This window comes from Cricetulus griseus, chromosome 2 (assembly GCF_003668045.3).
Source record: "Cricetulus griseus strain 17A/GY chromosome 2, alternate assembly CriGri-PICRH-1.0, whole genome shotgun sequence".
Lineage (NCBI taxonomy): Eukaryota > Metazoa > Chordata > Mammalia > Rodentia > Cricetidae > Cricetulus > Cricetulus griseus.
In genome coordinates, this window is record NC_048595.1 from 300,741,835 (window position 1) to 300,769,544 (window position 27,710).

Below are 27,710 nucleotides of genomic sequence, written 5' to 3' on the forward strand. Positions count from 1 at the left end.
ATTTTTCTTCTGTCCAGAGAACCGGGTATGGATTTGACAGAGGTGCCTTTGGCCTGACGAAAAGCCCTTTAAGTTTGTACTTAGATGACAACCAAAATAAACCTAAAAACCTTGAGCTTGTGCCTGAACAGTAGATAGTCACTATTTTATCAGCTAACATGCTGACTATAGTCTATAGTGGATCTGACTGTCTGATGCTGCCAAGTTGACAACCATTAATACTTCAGAGATCTGAGAAGGGTATATTTTATCCGAATCTACTAAAAAGTGACAGAAGCCAGTTAGAAGCCAGTCCATATACAGTTAGCCACACCCAAGTTTCTCCATTACCACTGGAGGCAGCTGTCTCAAAGAACAGCAATCTTCACCAGGCCTATAAGGTGAGAGGTTTTTTTCCTCTCTGTGGAAGAGGGACATGGAAAAGACTGACCTTGTTTTGTCTAGGCAAAGGGGGTGCAATCAATTTTCCAGTATCCAGCAGCTTTGTCCACAGTCTCGTCCAGGTACTGGCAGGCGGCAGGTATCACATCTGAGCAACTCGCTCACTGGTCCAGGTGCAGGAACTGGGGTTCCTCATAATCTTCTTTGGAGACTTTGGGTCACTGTCAGGATCTGGCAGTCTGTCTGATATTATAAACTTTAAGGATAACAATTTAAATGCCATAATTTGCAGGTCTCTGAAGCATTAGAGGTCTGTCTGTCTGTTTTAGTTACTTGCCTTAAGCACACAAGAAGCATACAGGTGGCTAGGTAAGGTCTTATTTCTGTAATTAATTTTCAGCCTGACTGTAACTGGTTTTAACTTAGTAAAATATTTGAAACTTAGCACAACTGAATTTAAAACCGCATAGAGTTACCTTGTAGTCCTTAAACAGTAGCTACATGTACACATTTTAGCTGCTTGCTTAAAGTTATTTCTGAGACAGGGTTTCTCTGTGTAACAGTCCTGGCTGTCCTGGAACTAACTCTATAGACCAGGCTGGCCTCAAATTCACAGAGATCCACCCGCCTCTGCCTTCAAGTGGGATTAAAGGCATGTGCCACCAATGCTCTAAACTTAAAGGTGTGTGCCACCAATGCCCTAAACTTACATATCTAAGAATTACATGTATGTACATATATGTCTATAAAAATTAATGAAAAACAAAACATAGATTTGAAAGAAAGCAGTGATAGTTATATGGGCGGGTTTAGAAGGAAAAAAACACAAGCAGAAGAAATATAATTATATTATAAACATATAGATAAACAATTAGAGAAATAATTTTAATGGATTCTACCATCACATTTTTCTTAAATGCATGAAATTTGCAAATAAATTTGTTACTTACATTAATCAGCTGTTGTCAATGACTGCATGCCCCATACACTGATGCTTACCTGTTTCTTGATGCATTATATTTACAGAAAGCATCATTACATGAAAACTTGCCTATAAATGTATATATGTGTTCAGTGAGATTAAATATAATATAAATATAAATTAATAATCATATATTAATAATCATTAATAGTGCTGCTATGAACATGGTTGAACAGATGTCCTTGTTATATGAAAGTGCTTCTTTTGGGTATATTCCCATGAGTGGAATTGCTGGTTCTTGTGGTAGACTCATTCCCATTTTCTTGAGGCATCGCCATACTGATTTCCAAAGTGGCTGTGCAAGTTGGCACTCCCACCAGCAGTAGAGGAGTGCTCCTCTTTCTCCGCATCCTCTCCAGCATAAACTGTCATTGGTACTTATTTTTTATTTTAGCCATTCTTATAGGAGTAACATGGTATCACAGAGTTGTTTTGATTTGCATTTCCCTGATGGCTCAGGATGTTGAGCACTTTCTTAAGTGTCTTTCAGCCATTATAGATTCCTCGATTGAGAATTCTCTATTTAGTTCTGTACCTGACTTTTTAATTTGATTATTTGGTGTTTTCCTGACTAGCTTATTTGTATATTTAGGAAATCAGCCCTCTGTCAGATGTGGGATTGGTGAATATCTTTTCCCATTCATTGGGCTGTTTTTTTTTGTTTGTTTGTTTGTTTTTTTTTTTTGACTGTGTCCTTTGCCTTACAAAAGCCTCTCAGTTTCACAAGGTCCCATTTATTAATTGTCGATCTCAGTGTCTGTGCTACTGGTGTTATGTTCAGGAAGTGGTCTCCTGTACCAATTCATTAGAGGCTACCACCTACTTTCTCTTCTAAGAGGTTCAGTGTGGCAGGATTTATGTTGATGTCTTTGATGCCAGCACCATTAGTTGAGGATACTTTCTTTTTTCCATTGTATAATTCTAGCTTCTTTGTCAAAAATCAAATGTTTGTAGGTGTGGGGGTTAATATCAGGATTTTCAATTCAATTCAATTGGTCTAATTGTCTATTTATGTGCAAATACCAAGCTGTTTCCAGGACACTAGCTCTATAATAGATCTTGAAGTCTGGGAGGGTGATGACTCTGGAAGTTCCTCTATTGTACAGCATTGTTTTGGCTATCCTGGGTCTTTTGTTTTTCCATATAAAGCTGAGAATTGTTCTTTCAAGGTCTGTGAAGAATTGTAATAGGATTTTGATGGGGATTGCATTGAATCTGTGGATTGCTTTTGGCAAGATTGACATTTTTACTATATTGAGCCTTCCTATCTAAGAGCACGGGAGATCGTTCCATTTTCTGGTATCTTCTTTAATTTCTTTCTTTAAAGACTCAAAGTTCTTACAGTACAGGTATTTCACTTGTTTGGTTAGCATTACCCCAAGTTATTTTATGTTGTTTGCAGCAACTGTAAAGGGTGATGTTTCTCTTATTTCTTTCTCAGCCCATTTATAGTCTATATATAGTAGGGCTACTGATTTTTTGAGTTAATCTTGTATTCTGCTATTTTGCTGAAGGTGCTTATCAAATGTAGGAGTTCCCTGGTAGAGTTTTTTGGGTCTCTTAAGTAAACTATCATATCATCTGCAAGTAGTGAAAGTTTGAACTCTTCTTTTCCAATTTGTATCCCCTTGATCTCCTTTTGTTGTCTAATTTCTCTAGCTAGAACATCTAGTACAATACTGAAGAGATATCGAGAGAGTGGACAGCCTTGTTTTGTTCCTGATTTTTGAGGGATTTCATTGAGTTTCTCTCTGTTTATTTGATGTTGGCTGTTGGCTTGCTTTTATTATGTTTAGATATGTTCATGTTATCCCTCATCTCTCCAAGACCTTTATCATGAAGGGCTGTTGGATTTTGTCAAAGGCTTTTCAGCATCTAGTGAGATGTTCATGTGAGCAACTTAGATGCCCTTCAACTGAAGTATGGATGGAGAAAATGTGTCACATTTACACAATGGAGTACTACTCAGTTGAAAAAAACAATGGAATCTTTAAATTCACAGGAAAATTGATGAAATTAGAAGAAACCACCCTGAGGAGGTAACCCAGTCCCAAAAAGACCAACATGTTGTGTACTCACTCGTATATGGATTTTAGAGATAGAGTAAAGGAGAACTAGCCTATAATCCACACCAACAGAGATACTAGGAAACAAGAAGGACTCTAAGAGAGACATACATGGTGCCCCAGAAAAAGGGAAAGGGTCAAAGTCTCCTGAGCTAACTGGGAGCATGGGCATAGGGTTGAGGGAGTTAGAAGAAAGAGAAGGAGAGAAGAGGATGGGAGAGGACTTCAGAAAGCAGGATGGTTTAGTCAGGGGAAGAATAGAGAGCAAGAAAAGAGATTCTATAATAAAGGGAGCCATTATGGGTTTAAAGAGAATTCTGGCACTAGAGAAAGGTCCAGAGATCTACAAGTTTGACCCCTACTAACAATGTAAGCAATAGTTGAGAGGTTACCTTAAATGCCCTTCTCTAATGATGAGATTGATTACTGCCTTATATGCTATCCTAGAGCCTTCATCCATTAGTTGATGGAAGCAGACACAAGCAACCACAGCTAAACACTGAACTGAACTCTGTAATCCAGTTGCACAGAGGGAGAAAAGATGAATAAATGGGTCGAGACCAGGTTTGAGTAACCCACAGAAACAGTTGACCTGAACAAGGAGTTGCTCATGAACCCCAGACTGATAGCTTGGAAATCAGCATAGAACGTTTCCAGACACCCTGAATGAGGATGTCAGTTTGAAGGTCTGGGCAATCTATGGGGCCTCTGGCAGTGGATCTGTCTGTATCCTTAGTACACGAATGGTCTTTGGGAGCCCACTCCACCTAGAGGGATACTCTCTCAGCCTAGACACAGGGGAGAAGGTCTAGGCTCTCCCACAAATGATATGACAGACTTTGAAGTTCCCCCATTGATGATTTCACCTTCCTTGGGGAACAGATAGTGATTGGGATAGGGGGTAGAGTGCAGGGGAGGAGGGGAGGTAGAGGGAACTGGGATTGACATGTAAAAGAAGGTTGTTTCTAATTTAAAATTGGGCCAATTCAATTATAAAAATAAAAATAAAACCAGAGTAAAATAGGAAAAAATGATTTCTCAAATAGCAAAAACATTCTGATTCTGGTATCACAGTATCAACTTCTGGAAAAAAAAAAAGTTTGAGACTCTCTATGGAACTCCTCTGACTTCTAACTTTAGTTAGCATTCAGACAGCTGAAGTGAAATGAAGAAGTTACTACCATGTACGACAAATCCCTAGAACAAAGATTTTGAGATATAATTTAGGGCACCTAGGATGTCGGAGTCAATCTCAACTACCCGATACTATAATTTCAGCACAAATTCAAGCATACTAGAGTCACTCACTGCTTGTTTTTTCTGTCTTTTCAAGGATAGTGTTCACCAAGAACTAGCAAATCCAAAGAAAAGAAATACTTTTTAAAGCATTATACACTTGTATACATATGCATATACCTTTATTAGAGACATAACTTACTCTGAATGATACCAACCCTTTCAGCTAAATAAGCATATCTATTGAGGATTCAATGACATGTGTTCAGCCATAGGCTCTGGTCTTGAATATTTGGTGCGCAGTTAGTAAAGCTACTTGTTTAGGAGGCACAGCCATGCTAAAGTTATGCAACACTGTAGGTAAAGAGTCCTCAGAGAATTTATAGACTTGCTCCACTTCTAGTTCCCTCTCTCTGCCTTTGTATTGCATTTGAAGAAGTGATCTCTCAGCTTCTCTACTGACCCCTGTGTCTGCAATTGGCCTCCATGATACCCAGCCCCATGACTGACTCTTATTCTTCTGGAAATAAAAGTCAAAATATACTTTCTTCAACAACTTATTTTTGGTAATGGTATTTTATCAAAGCATCAGAAGAGTAACTAGTAGAATGTTTCATGAATTCTACTTCATTCATAAAAATTAAATGTTACATTGCATCTTATTTTCATTATTTGTTGTCTCAACACAGTTTTTGACACCACTGATAATACTGCATTTATTACTCTTTCATAAAGTGCATTGCTACAACTATATATTTGTGATAATTTCTGGAATTGAGTTAACATTAAGGGTAATTTTACTGACCGGGTGAAATAAATTATGATTTTATTTTCCTGTGTGTGGTGTGTGCTGGAATACTTCTGCATACATATACACTATGTATATACCTAAGACTTCCGTATTAAATAAACACTTTGTGTATACACATATGTATCTTTAAATATCTTTTTCAGACCTGAGGAAGACATTGATCCAAATATGAAATCAATTCTCTCAGAGAACTAGCAGTTTATTTTCCCAAAAATTCTATAGCACAGTTGTATAGCATCATAAGGGTATTCTAGAAACATATTTGGGCTCTGAAGTAGAATCAAACAATCAGGGAAATGAGGACATTTATGACATTCTAAAATTTTATTTCTGTAACTGTGATTGCTTTGTTTCAGTAACCACTTTAAGAAACTATACATTAAAATACCAGCATTCTTCTCTCTTCAGCATAGTTTTCTTCCAAGTATCATATTTTCATGGACTAAGTTGTACCAGTCTAGGTTTATGGTATTCTGAAAATGTTTACAGTTGGGCAGGTTGATCTGTTATCAGAGTAACTTCTTTTTCTTACTGTAGGCTGGAAAATTAGTTTTAACTATTAAGCAACAAAATATTTTATAGCCATTTCAGTTCCAATTGTTCAACCAGTTATAAAATAAACATAAAAGCAAGCATTGTTAATAACATTTTTCTTAAGTTTAAGAAAGTTCTTAATTACTAAAAGTGAAATAGTCTGAAAAGAAATAAATAGCTGTATATATTTAAATGTTTCTAGATTTTTCTAAATACCATTATAAATATTTGGTAGTGTTTCTTGGTGATCATTTTACCAATCAGTTCAAGCATATTAAAAATAAAATAATTGATATTTACTAAATGAAAAAGTGATGACAGGGAATTTCAAATTTTCTTATTTAATACAATTTATTGTTGCAAGTAATTAAATTTACAAAACAGAGAGAGGGAAAAGAAATTAAAAATCTCTAAGGAAATATCTGGTCAAGTAGCTGACACCTAGATTGTGTTGCAGCATCTAAACCTGACTGAAGTTTATAATGAAATGACCTTGACCTGAAGCCTCTCTGTAAACGACTAGTGCCTTAATTATTTGCATCTGTGAACTCAAATGAACATACTTAAGGATATATCAATATGCTCATAAATCATCTGCAGGCGATAAGTGGTCCAACATAGATAATTAGAGAATTTACGGAAGGCTTCCTCCCTCTGTTTATCTGCTTATGACATTTGCGGCACAGCCCTAACAGCAGGGTAATTACTAGATTTATTCATCAAACAAAATCACGCCTTCTGGGAATGCACAGTGACTCCAGTTTTAGGACTAATAAAGACATTTTTCACCAAAACTCAAGTACTAATTTGCTCAATAACTAGCTGCAATAAGCTTTTATGGAAGCACTCAAAGCAAAGGCTTGGCACCAGAGGGCAGATAATTAAAGGTGCAGTGTCCCCACACAAAAGGATCTGAACAATTCCCTGACCATATTAAAATTTAATTGTTGGATGTTAATTGAAAAAAAATATATAAGTCACTTCTATTCTCTGAGTCACAGTAATTATACTCCCCAGATCAAACACATCACTGTATGTCTAAGTTAGCAACAAAAGAAAACAACTTAAAATAAGGAGCCTTGATACTTAATATGGAATCAATACCCAACAAAAATAAACTAAAACTAAATTTCTCACACCAAATTCAAAATACATTGGGTTTGGATTTCTTTCATGCTCTCTTTTCTCCACTCCTCTCCTTTAGAGAGAAAAATTATGATCCTTTAACTTGCTGCTTTTTAAAAATTTTGAAGACTCCATAAAGAATAATGACTCAAACACTTCAATAATGTTGAAACATAATAACTTTCTAACAGCACAAAAATTTCAAGTGTTTTTGTAAATCAGTTTTTCTCTTCACAATTAAGATTTCTGTTCTGTGTTTATAAAAGCAGCAATACAAAATAAACAAGCATTATTGATCAAACCCATTGAGCATTAGATAAGGGCTAATGGTGACAGCCCAGAATGCTCTAACACACAGAACAGGGTGCTGCAAAAATTATTAAACAATATCAGCCGTTCCTTCAATGTTTACATAACCACTCTACTAAAATGAAAAAGAATTATGAAGAGTTGGTTTAATCTTTCTGCATATAGAACAGTTGGGGTATTACCCCAGAAAACCAGCTTTTACCATATGAGAATCAAAAATCCTTGGGCCCTTGGGCTCACTTTCTGCTGCAGAGGAATGATAGACTACACAAAATGCAGACTTTTAAACTCATATTTAATTGTTTAATGTCATGCTTCTTGGTAGAGCATTGTTGCTTGAAAAATAAATTGGGTAATTCAATTAAATGGCTACAGAAGATACATCATATCAGATGTAGAAAGGCACTAACCCCAGCTTGAACTTGACATCCCACATCGCTTCACTTATTTGACAAATGGATTCTTGAAAATAATTGAAACACATGGCTGCCAGCATAGGTCAATAATACTTTTTTGCCATTCAGCCTCTTAACAGCTTCCATTTTTTCTTGCACTGTGCCATTCAGGGCAAAGATTGCATTTGCCTGGTAAATCATGCAAGCATTATTACTAAAATGGGACTAAATGCAATGAAAATGGACTACATAAAAGTAATGGCGCTTAAGTAAAGGGAAGACCATCTACCAGGGCAAACACTAAATGTCAGAGTTAAATACTATATGACATTACTTCCATTACAAGCTCATATAATGCACATAAGAAAGCAAACCCACTAACTACAGTTGCATGCTACATATTCATTTTCCTCAACTAAACTGATGTTTTGAACATACTATTGTTAATCCAGATCTAGAGCATAGTTACATATCTGTTCTGCCCAGAGTTGTCTCCAATATCTTTTTAGGTGTAACAGCACATTTAGGCAAAAACTGAATCTGTGACTAAATCTTCAAATGAACAGTCCTACCATATATAAACTCATCAGATTATCTAAAACACATCCAAAAACAAAGTTCAAACAGCAAAGGGAATTAGGAGCATTGTCCAGAATTAACCAAAAAAAGTATTTGAAAGGAAATAAGAAAATGCAGAAAATATGTTTTAGTACATACTATTTCTACTGGTAAGTAAATTGAAAACTATTACTTCTTAAATCTAAATCTTATTGCATTAATACATTCTAAGTGGTTAGGTGGAAACTAGACTAGGAAACATGGTATAAATATTCAAATAGAGACTAGAGTTTTATTTTAGAAATGGCCACTTTCTGAGTATATTTGGTTCAAATGGTGAAGTGTTTTTTGTTTGTGTGTTTGTTTTGCATTGCATTTTTTTCATCAAAAAACAGAATGTGTCCCAGTTTAATAACATTCAGACCTCGAACAGTTACTTTGCAATTAGGCAATTCTGCTTAGAGATAAGAATGCAACCAAAAGCACTGGGATTGACTTCTGCCTCCTGACTCTGCCATCAGCGAGTTGTTTCATCTCTTCCTGCCTCAGTTTTCACATCTGTAAAATGAAGATAAAGATGAGTTTCTTAAGAGGATTAATTGTTCAATGTAGTGCCTAAAATTAAGTCTTGATATTCTGCAGGCATTGTAAATAAAAGGTATGAATCAATCATAAGGTATTTGTATAATGAGATCTTTTTAAATGCGCATGGGAATTATGACACTGGGAATGCTATTTAAATATTCTCAGGTCATGTTTGAACTTTGACCTCTTATGAATCCAAAAGCTCTTTTAACTTTTATTTCCTTTGTCGAACTTTCTTTCCATTTGAAATGATGATACTTGAGTCTGAAGGATCCATTGATCTTAATCTTCAGATAGGCTCATGTACTTTCCTTCCAGAATTAATAGAGCCACTTTAGGTTGTCTCTGTTTATGAGAAACTCCTCTCTCCTGTCAAATTGTAAGTTCTGGGAAACCTAGTCAGAATAGCTCTGTTTTTAATCAAATAACTCATTTCTTTCTTTTCTCCCTTTTAGGCACTGACTCCACCCATTTGTTTAGCTCTGCTATAACCCTGCTCTGTGTCTACTTGGCTATGCTGAATGCCTCTGTGCAGAGAAGATATGGGTTTGACAGGATAAACTACAGTAGGCTCTGTTGTTTTTCTATTGTACATTCTACAAGAGTTTTCTTATAGAATAAAAATGATTTAGTTGAGGAAAATATAATCTGCTATGGAAATACGCTTCAACATTTAAGTTTGTCTTGGGCTTTCAGTGAGCTGGTGCATCTTTTAAAACTGGCACTCAAAACCCTCAAACACTACAGTGGATAGGAAGCAGCAACCTCATTTGTTAGAAATACAGTTCACTCGATACCAAGATTAAAGGAAAAGTAAATGACAGATTATGGATGCAGTTTCATGTTTCATAATTTTAAGGCCAATTATATACTGAGATTCATTTCTACTATTTGAGTGTTCAATTAAATTATTTAAAGTTATTAAAATAATAGAATCTAACTTGTCTTCATACATAAAGTGTCATAATTTATGGGTTATTACTCGCTTTACACTGAAGTAGTGCCATTGTTATACTACTCACCACTTACTGTGGCATAATTTTGTTTTATATATTCTTTTCACAAACTACTCATTTAACAAATTTAAAAATTGAAGATCATAAAACAAGGTTATTATTATGCACGCTCACAGAAACAAATGTATCCTCCAGAAACAATGAATGACATTCATACAAAAGTAGTCTGTAAAAAAAAAAATCTACTAGGAAAACCAACTGGCTGTGGAATTTGATTTAGTTGAAGAATTTCAAAATTCTCAAAGCTTAGTTTTCTCAATTAAGGGTTATGGAAAAAATCCTTGTAAGCCTAAAGGGTTTTGAATTGTGCTTGTATGACATAAAACAAACATGGGTATCTCCAGATTCACAAAGCTGCAATAAAACCATGTGTATATAATTAGATCAATCAACAGGAGCCATTATGAGATGTATGTGAGAGGAAGCTTCACTATAAGTGGCCATACAGTGAGAACTGACTCCATCCACCTAAGGCCTAATTGTTCAGTGCATAGATATCACTGAAATCTACAGTGGCAATAAATCCACTAATGGGGTGCAAGATTATTCTGCAAAATCAATCAGAAGAATACAGGGAAGCATGTTACAGTTCCTATTTTAATAGACTTTGTCAGTAATTCTCAAATGTAATGGATATTTTTGAAACATTCATCAGGTCAGGTGTTTCTAACAAAATATTTAGCTCTAAGCAAAATACCAAATGCTATTTTTCTTTCTTACTTGGCATAATAAAATCCTGAAGCCAAAAATGTGGTTTTGGTTGCCATATAGGAAAGAGCATAGAAATGTTTTAGTCAGTTAATATAAGTTAAATATAAGCTACTCTCAAAATATTCTTTATAAATAAAGGCACTGTGGTTTTATACTATTATCTGCCCTGGTAAATGTGTTTAATAATTTTCCTCCTCAAAAGAAGAAGGGAAGATTATATTTTGTTGAATGGTGACTTTGATTTAGATAAGCTTTCAGTTATTACATGTACCCTGTTTTTCAGATTGGTGTTTTTGCTGGTCTTGAATATGTGTGCAGTCCATTCCCAGTTGGTGGAAGAATTCACAGTTACAACATAGTCAGAATATGATGAGCGATGATAAAAGTAGAGCTCCTAACATGTGAAGGCCAAGCCTGTGAATCAAGATTGGCATAACAAATGGAAAGGTCCCAAAGATCAAGCCAATAAAGTGGGACATGATTCCTTCTCACCATTCAACAACCAACAGAATGGAAGGAAGGAAGGGAAGGAGGGAAGGAAGGAAGGAAGGAAGGAAGGAAGGAAGGAAGGAAGGAAGGAAGGAAGGAAGGAAGGAAGGAAGGAGGGAAGGAGGGAAGGAAGGAAAGAGGGTAGAGAAAACGGAAAAAAACAAAAAAGGTTAAGAATCTGGTCATGGAAGTTGTAGTGTGGCTTGTTGAGTCATGCAGTTACCCTTTAATTCATTCATCATTACATATAAGTATTCATTGCCGTGAGCCTGGTTCGAGGCCTCTGGCTTCTGCTACACTATCAATGATGGGCTCTCACTGGTATTACTCTTGGATATACTGTTGTTGTCCGGTATGATGGAGATCCTGGAGCTTTGGATCTGTAGATTTGTCCCCTTCACATGCTCCAACAGTTCATGGGTGAGCTCTTACCCATGCCACTACATGATTCTTATTTTTATACTGTAATTATAGCCCAGTTTACTAGGGATACAACATATCAATTGATCAATATATAAATAAATAAAAGATAATTACTTTTACCCAGGAAATTCTATTCTATAATAATCAAGCATAGTAGATACTTTTCATTGTTACCCTAACAGAATGTAGAATCATTAGCAAAGCAGGATTTGTGAGGGATTACACAAGTTGGATTGGCAGAAGGCATACCTATGAGGGGTTTTCTTAATTTAGTTACTTGAGGTGGTAACACCCATCATGGATATGGGCAGCACCATTTTGTAGGCTGATCAGTATGCAAACAACAAAAGCAAACAGCAAGAAAGCATACCTGTGCACATTTTCCTGAACTCCTAACTGTTGCCTTGTCAAGCTGCTCATTTTCTCCCTAGAGCTAGCTACTATATTGCTCTGTAACATGGAATTGTAAAACAGATAAACACCTTTTCCTTAAAATGGCTTTTGTCAGGGTGTGTTATCATACAAATAGGGATGAAGCTAGGACAACAGAAACAATGCATGTTTACAGAATGTAATGTTAAATCACAAAATGAAGTAAAGATTCATGTTTTTTCCTTAAAAAAATTAATGGGGAGGAAAGCAGTCTGCTAACTTGAAGGAGGAAAAGAACAAATGTCCAGCATAGGAAACCAGTAGAGGAAATTTTATGGAAGAAAGATCTGAACAGAGGAAAGTGTTCTCGGGAAAAAGAAAACAAAAACAACAACAACAACAAAAAAAAAACAAAACCACCTGGATTAACTAGAATAGGTAATTAAATAAAAAAAGTTTTATAGTGTTGTGTTTGTTTGTATTTCAAGTCTGTCTGGATAATTCCATACACATTAGCTTCATATAAAAGTAAGACAAAACAGCTGTGGCAGTTTGTATGAAAATGACCACCACTACTGCCACCAGTACACTTATGCTCATAAATTTCAATACTTGGTCCCCAGGTGGTAAGACTGTTTGGGAATGATTAGGTGGGGCCTTGCTACAGGAGGTGTATCATTGGGATTAGGCCTTGGGTTTCAAAATACTTACAAGAGACCCACTGTTACTCTTTTCTTTCTCTCTCTCTCTCTCTCTTTGTGGGTGTGTCTCTGTCTCTCAATGTCTCTCTTTGTCTCTTTCTCTGTCTGTCTGTGTCTTGGTCTCTCTCTGTGAGTCTCTATCTCTGTCTCTCTCTTGCTCTCTGTCTCTCTCTCTGTGTCTCTCTGTCTGTCTGTCTCTGTCTCTCTCTCTGCCCTGTGTTTGTGTCTCAAATGTGAGTTCTCAGCTAGTGTTCCAGTGCCATGCCTTCCTGCTTTCTACCATGGTTTCTGCCATGATGTCCATGGACTCTAATTCTGTGAAACTGTAAGTTCCAAATAAACCCTGTCTTTTACAAGTTGCCTTTGTCCTTCTGTCTGAAGACAAAAATAGAAAAGCACCTAAGGAACCACTTAGCATCTTTCAAAATCCATTTTAGTCTTCTTATTAGCATCACATACTTAAAAAGGAAAATGACTATATGATTTACTAATGTTTATATTCAATAGTCCAAGGAAGGTTAGCATAGTGTATAGCTTTTATAAGTAAATATTTCAGCTTCCTTAAAATATTTGTAATATAGAATTATGGCTAGAAATCCATAATTTAATGGGTTAACCTGACAGTCAGAATTCTTTTATATTAGCAATAACTAATGGCATTTTATTGGTTATGTTGATTGTAAACATTTGAACTTTCTTACAAATCAGGCCAGTTCTCCTTAGGTATTATGTAATTCTGACAGACATCAAGAGTCTTCTATAGTACTGTTCTGAGGTTTATGCAGTGGGATCAGTCAAGGATCATTACAAAGACCAGTAGGAAGCTAAAAAAATGATTCTCATTTCATCTTGAAAATATGACTAGTGTCATGGGTCCTCATTATATTTCAGCAACATAGTTTTACCACTTTAAAAAAAAAACTGGAACATATCATTATAAATAACACACCTAACAGAAATTTCGTTAAATGCATAAAAATCACATGAGGAAGAAACATGCATGCATAAAGTAAAATGAGAATAAAATGTGAAAATACAAGGACACAAATATAAAAATATCTGGAAATATAACTGTCAACACTCACTCTTTAGTCTTTGACAATCTTGTCTGAGAGAAATTGAATAAAATAATAATAGGCAAGTAACTATTATTTATATAAATGTATAAAAATCCAACATCAGAGTTAAAATATTCTCCTGTTTTATAGAATTTTCAATTGAAATAGAATTAATTTCATTACTCCTTCCTAACTTCATCCCATTTTCAGGGGGTGCTCTGGAAGATCCTGATGATGTACGTATTCATATACCAGAGGAACTCATATCTATAATACATGCACACATATATGTGTTTGTACACATGCATTTATACATGCATATATGTTATGTATACATATATAGATATATAGTGAACACATATGTCTCTTTTGCTACATTTTTCTACATCCAAATTTATATATTTGATTTTTAAATTTTTCAAAATTATAATGTGATTACATTTTCCCTTACTTCTTTCCAAACTCTCCCATATAACGCATCCTTAACGATGCTGGGTAGCTAGAACTTCCAGATCCACACTCCCCCACTCAGGATTGGACCCAGGGCTCTTCAACTGGTTCCAATTGCAGCCCCAAAGACATCAGTCTAGAATAGATGGCTTCAGTAGCATGGAACTGATACAGGCCAGACCCTGGCAAGTGATGAAAACTAAGCTTATCTGTGGTGACAAAGACAAATATTTGTAGATTTATGAGTCATTTTATGATAGGAGACTTTCTGTGGTTCTGGGAACCTAGTTGTCTATCAGTGCTATTGAAGTCATGGTTATTAGAGAAGAATCAACAACTACTTATTTACTAAACCAGTATAATCCTTAATAGAACATATTCAATTTTTACTGATGTTGTCCCAAAGTTAGTGGTTGCCATACTCTAAAATTTATGTTTGAAACTTAAACCCCCAGTGTAATTCTGAGTGATAATGGAGATAATTAACATGCTTATAGAAAAGATTTGGCACAAATACACATACCTACACTCACTTGGACCTCCTACACTCACTTGGACCTCCCTTGTCTTATAATGAAGATACAAGGAAAGCCTTGCCACATCAAGAGCTAGACCAAGGATTTTTAAGACACCAATATTGTAACATCTTTTCTCTAAATTACTTGCTGCAAGTGTGCTGCTATAGCAGCACAAACTGGACAAAGGTAATGGCTAAACACTGTCCATGTATAATCTTGACACTGAATTGTTCAACAGAAGTACAAGATAGATCGCTAGTTGATCACAATTAAGGTATTTCCAGAGTCTTCTGATGGCTCTCCTGGTCTGTTTCTTTGCATTTCTCAACTTTAAAAGACTCCTACATTTTATAACTCACATCTTTGTTTAATTATAATAATTTTATCCCTTTCACCTCTACTTCTATCATTGCTTCTCTGCCTCTTCTGCCTTTATAAAGACCTTGTGATTTCTTTGACTAGTCAGATAACTCAGTTTTTTCTCCCTGTTTCCATATTTTCCATTAAATTGCATTGCCTGCATAAGCTAACATTCTTACAGGTAAAGAATATTAGCCTGTGGGCACCTTTGGGGATCACTATTCTGGCCAGTCAAGAAAATAGACTATTATTTTTTCTATTTTCTTTCAAATCCTAATGTGTTGTAGAAAACATTTCAGTTTAGCTTTGGTCCAACTACTGCTATGATATTGCTCTTATCACAATAGCAGGTATGTTGAACAGATATACTACTAAGCATGTCCTTTCCTTCTCCTAGTCCTCTTTGTTTTTCTGTGTTAATTACATCTGATGGTTCCATGTTTCTCTTCTGTCACCCATGAGCTTTCTATTACCACTTGTTCTTTAAGAAATTCCTTTTTGTCATCCTTTTGCTCAGTGTTAGCTGTTCTTCTTTAGATTGAATTCACTATGTATATTGCTATCATCTCCCAAATTACCAGCTACACCTAAAAATTCTGAAAGCAGTGGTAATATACATCTATTTTTCATTTATATGCTTCTCCTGAAATATGTGTTTAAACTACTTATCAATTTGGATCACCAACAATAAGCAGAAAGCAAACTTATCCAAACATAGATACTCTGATCTATCTTATGCAAAGGTCAACACTGTGAAGTTTTACTAACAAAATTATTAATAGAAAATTAAAGAAATATGGTTTTAAAATCTTATTATATTATTTTTATCATTGTTCTATTTTATAATTTTATAATTGTTACTATGCTTAACATGTGTGTGTGTGTGTGTGTGTGTGTGTGTGTGTGTGTGTGTGTGTGTGTATACGCATTAACCTCAATCATATGTGTATGTGAAGAGAAGGATGGTATAAACAGCATATTGCTAGATAGTATCCACAATTTTAGTAACTCATGGAGGGAATCTCTGAACCTCCTATAACATATAGTTAACTAAGTCTGTGATGATAATTTATCACCCTAAATCAGTGCCTCTTTCTTACTTATTTCGGTCCTTCATTTACTTTTCCTTTATTTCCTAAATCTTTCCCTTTCTTCCCTTTCCATTTCTGTCTGCCTTCCTGTTCTTTGTTTCCCTGTCCTCTCCAATCCCCTGTCCTCATCTTTCTCTTCTCTCTTTTATCTCTTTTTAAGTAGTATCAATAACATTTCCAGAAGAAAAAGGAAGATTCATTCTTCATCTATCTCCAATATGAATTTCATATTTAACACTACCAAAAGAGCATCCAACACTCTTGCTTTGAATGTTTTAGTATTTCCCTCCTTTCATCCATCCCCTGCATATGCTGAAGCTGTTGTCTTACTAACTCATACTAACTTCTTGTATCCTTTATCTTTATATCCTTCTAACTATTAATTTTTCTCCAAACTTCGAAGCCCAGAATCTCAGCCTGTCCCTATTACCAATCTAATAATCATTTTTGACAGTGACCATACTGCTCAAAATTTTTCAGTAAATTTATTATGAAGGCATTGTTTATGACTTCCCATTCTTCACTCATCATTTAATTTTTTGAGTTCATGGAACTGTTTGAATTTCCCATGACTCCTTTTTCTTCTTTAATGTAAATAATTAAATCATCACTTTCCTCTTGATTGAATTTGTGCTAATTTGAGGTCCACATGAAATAATGAAAGTCATTACATAACTTCTAGAACAAAGTTAGAATTCAGTATTTATCAATCAGTTTTCTCCTGCTCACCCTTATTGTTTTCCTTTGGCACAGAGGCTGCATTTTAATCTACTGCTATTTCAGCCAGCAACTGAGGCTCTGGCCTTCTTCTCTGGCAGCGGCCCAGCTGCACAGGCTGTGGCATGGCAGGAATGCTGTTCCTGCAGGCACCAACTATGATGCTGCTGCCAAATATAGCTTTTAATTAAATCTATATCATTCTATTTATCAATAAGACTTGGGAGTCAAAAGCTGGGGTGAAAACCTGTTAGCTCAGAGAGGTTGAGTAGCAACTAGCTGACCCCTCTGTGCCAGCAGTATGTTCTAAACAGTACATCCTCTCAGTCAAACCAAAAAAAAAAAAAAGACAAGAAAAACAACAAAAAACCTAATATCACTCAAAGCTCCTTTGTAATACTTTTTGTGCATCTCTCTAACATCTTCTAGATACCCTCTGACTTGCTATGATTACTTCTTTCAACTAGCTACTAAATCTGCCTTCTGACCCAAGGTAGATTTTATTTATTTAACACACATGCAAACTCAGGGTTCACAGTGTTATCGAAAATCCTGCAACATACCCTTCATTCAGAAAGTTGTTTTGTTTTGCCTAAATCTCCCTCTTTCTTTTGATGGGTTAGACGGTCAAATCTTGATTTCCTGACCATCAATTAATTCAAGCCTATTTGTGGATCTTTTCCTCCTTTAGAACTAATAGGTTTCATATTGCATTCCGATGAACAATCAACCACTTGAGATCACCATCTGAACTATGATCTTCCTTATCTAATATCTCAGTCAGCTATTTCTAAGTGGGAAGTTTTTTTATTATTATCAATCCAGTTGTCTATATTAGAACCAGAGACATGAAATAGTATATGAATGTGATTGTGATATATACATTTAAAAGTGGTTCCAGCCAGCTTTAAAGTTATGACCTTTTTTTTTATTCCTAGGTAATATTAATTTTAATTTCTAAAACAAAAAGATTAGGTACCCATATCACCCCATTTCTAGTGATTTATAATTGCTTCAATCACCATTATTCTGCTTCTTTCTTACATCTCTCAATCCCTCTGCCTCCCTCTTCTCTTCACTTTCCTTTCTTTCTGACTCCCTTCCTTCCTCCCTCCATCTCTCTCCCCATCATATATCATCTGTATTCTGGCATGCTGAAAAAGAGGGTTTTTTGGGGGGTAATAAGCTTTTGATAAGTATTTATTACTGTCTCCAATCTTTTCCCAACTCATGAACCAGAATGACTCTTCTGTAATATAATTCATTTTCATCATTGTTCTATATACTCATACCTTCTCAAAAGCTTCCAATGGTGTTTCATAAACTCATATTTCTTCCCTCTCTCCTGTGCTTGGAAGGTTCGTCTCCAAAATAATGCTACTAAAAGATGAAGTTGTTTAAGAGGTGGGGTACAAGTGATTGGATCATAGTGGTTTCATATTCAAGGGGCAGGGTAGCTCATAGAGATTCACTTTTTCCTTTAGAAGTAATTACTAAATGGAGGCAAGCCTCGTTTGTCTGATCTCCTGCTCTTACCCCCTTTTACACCCACAACAAAATGTCTGCCATGAGTTGCTGCATGCAATACATAGCACTTAGCTAAGACTGAGGAAAAACTGCAATCATGCTCTTGAACTTTCTCGTCCACCAAACCATGTGTTAAAATAATTATGCTTTGTTTACAAATGCCAAGACTTGTGGTTTTTATAATAATACAAACCAAAATAATTCTCTTGCTGTCACTTTTCATTTTGTCCTTTCCTAACTATCCTATTGAAAGCTGAGATAGAGCATTGCACTTTTCTGTTTTACTCATTTCTAGCTTGGGAAAGCAATATTGGGCTTATAAAAAGTATTCATATACCTTCTTATTAGAATAAGGCCTATGAGAAGAGATTTGGGTCATTGTCACTGATAGTTCTTTTTGTTGCTGTTACTAACTTTTCTTGTATTATTTTGTTCTGGTCACTGCAGTAATAATTAACACTCCAAATATGCCAATTATATAGGAATTGTTTTCTGAGTATTTAAGAAAAAGTGAATCTTTCTTAGGATCTGTGAAAATATTAAGTCTTTCTTGTCACTTGCCATTGAGATGTTAAATTTGTATTTGCTATTTTGAGAGGTATGGGTGGCTCCAAAAGCTGGTGAGGGAAAATTCAAAACTACTGGGAAGAAAATAAATTTCCTTTTTTGCCTACAGCTATTTGTAAATGACCTGTACTGATGACATAATATGGGGTATAAGTGCTGAAACTTAAAAGTAAAGTTAACAAGGCACCCATCTATTCTTAATGCTGCATTAGCTTGGGGTAAACAAAGGGTGCTTCTTATCTCTTGCTGATGAGAGTATGGATTTTTTCAAAGATCCTGTAGTGTTTGGGTACAATACTTTGAATCTACATTGGAATAACATTTTTCTGCAGGTATTTACTATAAAGGAAGATAATAATGTCATAAGTAAACTTAAGTATTGAGTTTATACTTAAGTTAATACTCAAACTTAAGTATTCTCCCTTATTATAACCATTCTCTGTAGCTTTATAAAATTAAGCAGTTAAGAATTTTTTGCATTTATTGTAGTAGCTTGAAAACTAAAATTTGGATTTTAGTTATGAAATAATATGTAGGTGTTAGTGTGTGCAGAACAGAAAATCCTTTCTTCTTACTAGCAGTGTTCAAAGACAGTAACTTCCCCTGTAGTATTATCTAACAGTATAATTTGAGGTTATCACTCAACTGTATTATTTAATCTATATTAACTGTTGTTTAAAAATAATTGTTCATATGTGTCTTTTCTTTAATAGAAAAACAATCTATTCCAGGAAGTATAACATTGGAAATATAATGCCTAGTCCATGATTATAATTGGAAATTCTCTGTTCAACATTTACTATTTTTAGCCAATATAGAGTAGGAGTCTGAGTTTCTAATCCACTACACTTAAAGGGAAAAAAGCTATCACTATGATATAAATGACTAGAATAGTTCATTAAACAAGGCAAAGGGTGTTTTCAGAACTCTTATCTGTTAAAACATAAAGCTGACTAAATCTTTTAGGCAAACAGGAATCTCAACAATTTTTTGAGCACGTTGGATAACATAACTTACATATATTGACTTTCATATTACTTTAGAAGTCCCCCCCTTAAATCGATAATCTATAGTAGTCATATGCAATTCTTCCATTACAAAGATGGAAAAAATAGTAATCTCCTCTTGTGAACATACTAACCTAAATGTTTGACTCTAATCAGTTCTTGCAGAAGCTTCTTACATCACATTAACCTTTACATAATTATACAAATACTGCCTAAAAGGATTATTGAATTCAAACTCCAGTTGATAAAACAGAAAGTGAAGGTTAAGTATCTTCCTGAAAATAATGAAGTCAGGCAAATGTTACCTTAACCCTCACTACTTAACTCACACACACAAAAAAATGTAAAGACCTTGATGACATTAGACACTATGATAAAATTCAATTTCTAGGGAACTTCCAATAATGTGAATCTAAACTTTGTATTTCATATGCTGTCAGAGCTAACACCAAATGATAACTAGTACTGTCTATGTACATAAAAGCCTGTCTGTCTTTATCTTCTAGGTCTACTAGAAATCTATAGTTTTTAGAACCTTCTATGTCAACTCATTTCGACAGTATCTCATTGTCAGAAGACAAGAATACTGACATGTGATCAAAAAGCTCCCTGACATTTTGGCTGAAACTTTCTAGTCACTACATCATAGATTCCAATCTCCAATTTTAATGTACGAATTTATCTCTTTTTCTGACAAATATTTAAATTTTCTTAACATCTCATTACAGTTCCTTACAATTAGAAAAGGATTTAATTATAAAAGATGTCTAATTGGAAGACTTTGCTATTTCAATTATGTATTACTGTTTTCTCTGACTTTTAAGTAATCTGAATTCCATTTTCATAAAGTAATTTCATCTAAATATTTGAGAAAAATAACATGTCATACAATATATAAGTATTTTTTATATTTTCTTAAATTTGAAGGCACATTGTATTCTGCTAAAATAAAAAATAAAACCTTTCAACAATTATAGTCAAAGGTACTGATAATCAAAAGATAGTAAGTGGGCATAGAAAGGCTTTATTGAGCTACAAGTTATTTGACTAAAGAACTTTTGTGATCAATTTTACTTTTCGATAGAAAACTTCAAATATACAGGTATGCCTTCTACTCCTTCTAATTCTGGCAACTATATTACATCTCATTGAGAAAAAAACTAAGTGCAAAGCAGTATGTATGTGAAAGGTAATGATTCACTTAAAGAATACATGAGTTTTTTGATTGCTAAAAATTTTCAAAGAATTAATGGTGAGTGTACTTGTCAAAACAGACAAGTATACACACAGAGAACAGTAAGAAAGAAAAGTGGTGAGGAAAATATAGTAAAAAGACAGCATGAATTGTTTGTACCATAAAATGGGCCAGTTTTTACTGAAAGCAATGTAGCAATGTCACATGAAATTTAATTTATATAACCTTTGATTTAAAAAATAGACACTTAATCATGTAGAAATTGCTTTATAAAGTTATTAATCATGTTGAATAATAAAATTATGTAAATATAGCTATACATGGGAATAATTTTTAGCTATTAAAACATAAGATTTTTATGAAATGTTACATGATATTAAATGAAATAAGCAACTGGAATATCAATATTTGTGGCACGATATTTTATTATTTTAGTGATCTGAGGATAATTAAAAGTGACAAATAGTACCTCTTTCTGAAAAATGAGATCATTGAGTTTATAATTCTACCTATGATCCTTCTATAGCATTTAATTACTTACAACAGGATTGTTTTTTGTATGATGAAGATAATACTGAATTATTTCAAATGTAACACAATAAGTGTGCCAAAAGAAAAAGAGTAATTATGCTAAAAGATAAAATTGTCATGTTCTGTTATCTCAAGTATTGAAAACTGTTACTGAATAGAAATGGAAAGTTTTACCAAAGGCAGAATAACTGCCATGCGACTAATTACCTGAGGATGTGTTTCTGCAAGTTTGATTTCTATTATGTAAGTTCCTGGTTCTGAAAGAGTTCAACAAAAGGTAAAACAACTGTAGATTATATACACTCCCCTAGGGGCGAGTCTATAACAATGAAAAATACATGCAACCATTACAAACAGACCACCAAATTTGCCCAAAATACAGACTGGGCAGGATTAAATGTAGTCAGACATTTTGATCAGAGAACTGTTAACCAACTTATTGTCTCAAATTTTATGTTTCTTTTTACATAAAGCAAAAGGTAACACTAAATATCTAACTTTACATTAAACTCTGATCACGAGAAACAAATGTAGAGATTAAAGCTGATGTAAAACTTCAGATCAAGAAGCCTGGTTGCTGAAGGTTTTTGTGACAGTCAACAAAAAGAGAAGTATGACACAAGAGGGCTTGAATCACAGTCTTCCAGAACAAGATTTTTAAAAATCTCACATAATAGGCTAGGGAGGTGGTTTAGTAGGTAGTAAGGTGATTGAGATCTCAGCTTGCCTCCTAGAATATACATAGAAATCACATGTGGCAGCATGCACCAGTAACCAGCACTAGGGACAGAGGCAAGTCATCCAGGAGTTACTAGGGTGGATAACTAGTAGGAACAGAGGGCTGGCTCCAGGTTCAATAGGAAGGCCTGTCTCAGTAACTGACCTCTGTCTTCTACATGTACATGGATGGACACATGAACCCATTATACAAGTGCATAAACACATGAAAACAAGAAATTTAAAATAAAAGTTTTATGGATGTGTTTTTCTTTGATTTAGTTAAAAAAGAGAGATGGCTTAAAAGAGGAAATATCATTCAAAATATTCACAATGTGAAAAATATGACAGTTTTAGAAAAGGTAGTTTTCTGAAAATTCAGAGTTCAAGATCATTTTAATAAGAGAAAATCAATCAAATAATACAAAGACTTGATATATAATGGATCATTTATCCAAAAAGCAAACAAAATTAAAGAGGTTTAAGTGATAAATCTAAAAACAAATATTCTAAAATAAATGTATAAGTTGTTATTCTAAACCAGGAAAAATTGGACTTTCAAAAAGTGATAATCATAACAACAGATTACTTATCTAAAATAGAAAAACAAGTTAATTGTGTCCTCCTGCTGAGATAGATATTATACTTAGAATTGATTGGCTGTTATGCCTATTTATTTCCCCTCCTGAATGGCCAATGATGATGATAAGATTATCATTATTCTTATATTATGTAGCATTTTACATCATAGTTGAAGCATTACAAATGCTTCATTACAAATGAAGCATATACCAAATATGTCCTAGTGTGACCCTGATATCATTCATTGTGATTTTGTCATTCAAAATTTATAGTGAAGAAAAAGAGGCAGTGACCTATAGAATCGCAAACTGGAAAGAATGTACTCTAATTTCTACTGATTTCAACTAGCATATCTGTATCTATCATGATAAATTTTCATATAATTGAAAGTCAGTAATATATGAGGGAATTTCAAGATGAATCTGGAAACTTTAATTTGGTTTTTAATGAATTTGTATGTGTGTGTGTGTGTGTGTGTGTGTGTGTGTGTGTGTGTGTGTGTGTGTAAAAGAGAGAGAGAGTGAGCAAGCGTATACATATTTTATTTTAACAATTACAACTTCAGTTTTGTTTTCTCCAAAATTCTTTGAAAAACCATGATCTCAAACTAATGTGTGGCTGCCAGGGATGAGTGGCATAGCATAACAAAAAAATGAAACACTCTGCTGTTTTGAAGTTCCTCATTCTTATTTAAAAAAAAAGAACACTTAATTTTTTGTTAGAATACACCTAGTCTCTGTACCTACAAAGATAAGTGACATTAAACACTCACAAGTGGCTGCTAAGTGAACATTTAATCAGGAAAACGGGTAGAGCATTCCCTTTAGATCAAAACAATGGATATACACAACACAACAGAATCCAAAGTTCCTGAACTAGCACTTAATGGAAATTTCCAGGGCCCAGCATCCTGTCTGCCAACACAATCCAATGACAGTGCAGTGGTTCTAATAGAGTTCGGTAAAGGAGTGAAAGAGCCAAAATACAGGTGAAAGGAGAGAGGAATATAGGCCAGAGTGGTTGAAAAGGCTGTAAGAGAAAATAATTAACAGCTACTATTCTTTGAGATAAGAAACAAGGAACACACTTTGTTCTCTCACCAAGATTTTCTTGAAAGTAAAGTAGTACTTTTGGAAAACGCAGCAGAAGTCTCTGTACAAAAAGTTCTGTTTTCTCATCAAATTTTCTGATTTTTATTTGTTCAACAGCTATGGCTAAGGAGCTTAAGATGAAAAAAATATGAAGCATCCAACAAAGCATTACTTCCTGGAAGGGTAGGGGCCTGGTGCAGGGAGAAAGGGAATGAGGGAGAATTGAGTTTCGTATGTAAAATGAAAAATATGTTTTTTTTTAAGTAATAAAAAAGGTTACGTCCTAGATTTTGCTTGAAGAGTAGGATAGAAATACTCAAGGTTCCTCCAGGAGAGCTGATTGCCCATGACAGATTACTCTACAGATCACTCATTAAAACACTGACTAGCAACATAATCAGAAGAAATTACAGATTCCTGGGGAAACAAAGTGGAAGACATTAGGAAGTTGTTTGATATCTAAGATGACCTAATAACCTTGCCATTAAAATATTAACAATACAATGTAGTAAAAGTTTAACTCATGTTCACATTAAAATTTAAGTTAGAGAATTACTTTTTATAACAATCTTTAAATCAACAAACCAAAGGTTAAAACAAACAAACAAACAAAATATGGTGATTTACTGATTTCCAAAATGGCTGTACAAGTTGGCACTCCCACCAGCAGTGGAGGAGTGTTCCCCTTTCTCCAAATCCTCTCCAGCATAAACTATCATTGGTGTTTTTGATTTTATTGATTCTAACAGGACTAAGATGGTATCTCGACTCCTCAGGAAAATGGAAATCAATCTACCACAAGATTCAGCAATTCCACTCTTAGGCATATACCCAAAGATGCACATTCTTACGACAAGGACATCTGTTCAACTATGTTCATAGCTGCACTATTTGTAATAGCCAGAACCTGGAAGCAACTAGATGTCCCTCAACTGAAGAATGGATAGAGAAAATGTGGTACATTTACACAATGGAGTGCTACTCAGCAGAAAAAAAAAATCGAATCCTGAATTTGCAGGAAAATTGATGGAACTAGAACAAACCAATCTGAGCGAACCTTCATCCAGCATCTGGTGGAAATAGAAGCAGACACCCACAATGAATCAGAATCACTGAACTGAACTGGAATCCAGTTGCAGAGAAGAACAAGTGATGGGCAAAGGGGTCCAGACCAAGCTGGTGAAACACACAGAAACAGTTGACCTGAACAACAGGGAGCTCTTGGTCTCCAGACTGATAGCTGGGATACCAGCATGGGAGTGATCCAGACACAGGGAACATGGGTTTTAGTGATGATACCTTGGAAATCTACAGGATCTCCTGTAATAGTTCAGTACTTATCCCTAGCATAGGTGTGGACTTTGGGAGCGCAATCCACATAGAGGGATAGTCTCTGAGCCAAGACACATGGGGGGTGGGCCTAGGCCATATCCCAAAGTATATGATAGACGCTGATGACCTATATGGAAGGACTCACCTTCCCTGGGGAGCAGAAAGGATATGTGATAGGTAGGGTATTATTTGGGGGGGGTAGGGGAGGAAGGGAGGGAGTGGGAACTGGGATTGACATGTAAAACAATCTTGTTTCTAATTCAAATAAAAAAGATGTAAAAAAAGAAAAATATGTGGTAATTTATTTCTTGATATATCAAATTTAGAATGCCATTTGTACAAGATAAACTTGTGACCTTACTGTAACCTGGAAGGCAATTACTATCATGAAAAGATAATACATTCTAATTACATAATTATGGATAAATGATTGTTACTTGCACTTGTGATGTCCTGTACTTGGTGGACTGTCCTTGTTCGACTATATGAAGAACATCTTTGGCAGAGTTCTCTGCATTGTATTTCTGTGACAAAGAATTTCATTTTCTTGAAACATGTTGTGGCCTAGCCTCATTAATTCATAAAAAACACAATTAAAGAAAGTCTTCAAAGGTCTAAAGTCATCTGAATTTTACAGTCATTAATTATACAAGTGTGGTTAGCTTAAGTTAATCCTGTTATGCTGATAGGCACTATAGAGAGAAATATAGAAACAGAAAATAAAAATCCAGTGTATATAAGTCTTAAGACCAAAGGGTATCTATGTGCCAGCACAAGATATACAGTAAAGTTTTGTGCAAATGACACATTTAGGAATCCATCTTGCAAGGCATTGTCTAACCGTGAAGTTTTTCAGGATAGTATGTCAAAATGCAGGCTTGTCATTGAAACACTTGAAAACATTCCTTTAAGATGCTCTCTTATTCCTTGTTTTCTTGAATGAAAAAGAACAATACTACTTAATAATTTAATATTAATATGGATAAGATCAACAGAAAACTGCATTGTCATCTTGATGGGTGAAGGTTGTTTGAAGTACGGTCAGTTTATTGATTGGAACATGTGAAACTGTTCCTGTTTCTTAGGCAGCCTTCTTTTGTTACATCAAGAGTGGTAATTGTATTGAGAAGGCACAACAGAAAGTGACTGATTGCCTGCTTTCGTAGTGGAGATGAATTATTTCAGAATGCATACATAAAAATAAAAGCATTATTCTATAAATTGGCCCTTAATGCATTGTTCATTTGATTTCATTGTTCATAGATTCCAGCATGAGCTGGTACTAAATAATATAGTATATAGAAACATTTTTGTTGCAGCAGAATTACTTTCTTTACTAATGAAACTCAGCCTTATGAAATAGATGTGTCTCACAATGTGCTACATTTAAAATGCATAATTTAATCTATGCCAAGAGCTGAGTAGTAACAGAAAGTTTGCATAGCTATTATCATTTTATTAAATTAGTAATAAGAGTACATAATAAAAAACGAAAAACTTTTTTATTTAAAACTTAATGGAGTGCAGCTCACAAGCAATACAAATTAAAAGTAGTACATTTTAATCCTAGCATTTCAATAAAATCTATTAAGAAAAATGTTAATTGTAGTAACTATTGAATGAGTTCAATAACTTTTTAATCAAGAAATTAAAATTATGACTAGTAAATTTTCTAAGATTTTAAGAAGTTAAAATATTAGAATACATAAAAGACTTATCAACTATTCTGTATCTAAAAGAAGATATAAAGTACAATTTTATATAAATTGGTAGCAGGACAATTTAATATTTGCTTCTTGTAGAAATTACATTTTTATATCTCAATTTTGACACCATGAAATGTTAGATAGAATTTAGAGTACTGATAATTCTGTCCACTGAGGAGTCTGTTCACTAAGGAGTCTGTCCACTGAGGAGTCTGTCCACTCAGAAGTCTGTCCACTCAGAAGTCTATCTGTCTCTGTTACTTTTAACCTGTTTCACTTTTTTTTCACTGAGCTGCTATTTGGAGAGAGACAGAGTAGTTTATTCTAGCTACAACTATCACCTGGTGTTTGCTAAATCACTGTGAAATTCTTGCAACAGCTGTTTGTTCCTGGGGAAACATTCACTTCATATTGCAGCAATAAACTGATCATTGCCAATTAAATGCCCATTAATTGTGTAAGCAAGGATTACTGCCAGATGTTTACATTAGAAAGAAAAATATCCTTTGCTATTTATTTTCCACTTATAACCATCCCTTCTCGTGGAAATAATTATGTATATGAGAT